We start from the raw sequence: 1,508 nt of genomic DNA on the forward strand, positions 1-1,508 counted from the left end.
GCGCCATGTGTCTGCCACATGCCTCAATGTTGTGTAGTTGTCCTGTGTAATTGAATCTCAGTCGTCCGTTCTCTCTCGCGCCAATCTCGAACATTGACCTGCCCGCAAGCCTAAAATGAACAGCGGACGTCTTGATTTTTAGAATAATTGACCCATGCATTTCATAGCCCAACAAAACAAGTTGCATGCCTTAGCCCGTACACGACCCTGGCTAATTAAACTCGTTGGGAGAAATTAGAGAAACCTGTTATGAACTCTTACAATTGATATTGGTGTGGACGCTTACCTAAACATAATAAAATAGAAATCTCTCTTACCTAAAAAATCCATAATCCGTATATCATCAGCCTTTTCTTACCCAGCTCAGCCGATCGGCCTAAGCCCGATTTTCCCCCCACAGCATATGTCCGGTTCCCCCCCCCCCCTCCAACCCGCGCTCGTATGGCGGTGGCGGCAGATCTGACGACACCACGGACTCCGGCAGCAGCGACGGCCGTAAAGGCAGCATCCTCGGCCTCTTCTCCCTCGTCGGCTCCTCCTGGTTTGGATCCCGAGCTGGGCCCGTGCACGGACGGGGTCCTCTCGTTGCCGAGCAAAAATGGCGACACATCTTCCCCTGCTTTTTCACGCCTGTGCTATGGGCTACGGCCATCGATCAAGCATGCTACTAGCATGTACTGCTCCAATGTTAGATTGTAGATGTAGAACAAAATACTAGTGCACATGTACCACTGTTTGTTTGTGCCGCAGTATAACATTAGCTTAAGAAAGTAGCAGCATCTTAGCTATGCATATGCCAGTAGCAAACTCTTATATAGTTGTATTCTTTTAATCTAATACAACTTTTATCATCGAAAAAAAGGAAGTAGCAGTATCAGTGGTACACGCTTGTAGTCAACAGAGGATGAGATGCCATTGCTGGGGTAGCTAGCTGCTGCTCTCTCGAGATGCTGTAATGGCTGATAAGGTTTTGCAGCTAGGTCTGTGCCATGGGCCTTAAATTTATATCATGCGCTCGCGACGCGCTTGATGCGGAGTACACAGGACCATGCACCCCACACAGGCAAAAGCGAGTACTGGCGCACGGCCGAACTCGATCGCCACAGCTGCTTGGTGCGCTAGGCGGTACGCGTTAAGGACCGACAAGGCGTACACATCAAGCACGGCCTGATGTTTGCACGTCCTTTCGGAATGAATAAGGTGGCTCCACGGCAATAATCTCGAAATGGACTCCGGATTGACAGGGCAGCAGCATCGCCAGTAGAGCATTTATGTGAGGAGAAATCAGGGGCTGCAATGTAACTGCAAAGTGTTTCGCAGATTCGCAACATGCGTTTCTAATGATTTTATTGTAACGGTATATATTGTGAACGTGACAGTATACTAAAGAAATAAAGATAACTGTAATTAAAACATGTAACTTTATTTATTTATTATCAAAATAATAAAGTATAATTTTATCCGATTATAATGTCACGCACGCGTACAAACGTACACACTATCTGACT

Source organism: Phragmites australis, chromosome 4, assembly GCF_958298935.1.
Source record: "Phragmites australis chromosome 4, lpPhrAust1.1, whole genome shotgun sequence".
In the NCBI taxonomy this organism is placed as follows: Eukaryota; Viridiplantae; Streptophyta; class Magnoliopsida; order Poales; family Poaceae; genus Phragmites; species Phragmites australis.